Raw genomic sequence first — 294 nt, forward strand, 5'->3', positions numbered from 1 at the left:
ATCTCCTGAACTCCAAACTGAATGTCAGAATGGAGTCAGCAATTTAGAGCGTGGCATAATTGTTGGTGCCAGACGGGCCGGTATACATGCAGTATTTCACAATCTGCTCAGTTACTGGGATTTTCACGCACAACCATTTCCAGGGTTTACAAAGAATGGTGTGAAAAGGGAAAACATCCAGTATGCGGCAGTCCTGCGTGCAAAAATGCCTTGTTGATGCTAGAGGTCAGAGGAGAATGGACTGACGGATTCAAGATGATAGAAGAGCAACTTTGACTGAAATAACCACTTGTT

The 294-nt window shown here is 44.2% G+C and overlaps 1 protein-coding gene across 3 annotated transcripts in view; it reads left to right on the forward strand.

The window, feature by feature from the left end:
- fzd3a (frizzled class receptor 3a) overlaps positions 1–294 on the forward strand; it is a 31,780-nt gene that overhangs the window by 18,020 nt on the left and 13,466 nt on the right. The window lies entirely within an intron of this gene.

The sequence above is a fragment of the Etheostoma spectabile genome, chromosome 18 (genome assembly GCF_008692095.1).
Source record: "Etheostoma spectabile isolate EspeVRDwgs_2016 chromosome 18, UIUC_Espe_1.0, whole genome shotgun sequence".
NCBI lineage: Eukaryota > Metazoa > Chordata > Actinopteri > Perciformes > Percidae > Etheostoma > Etheostoma spectabile.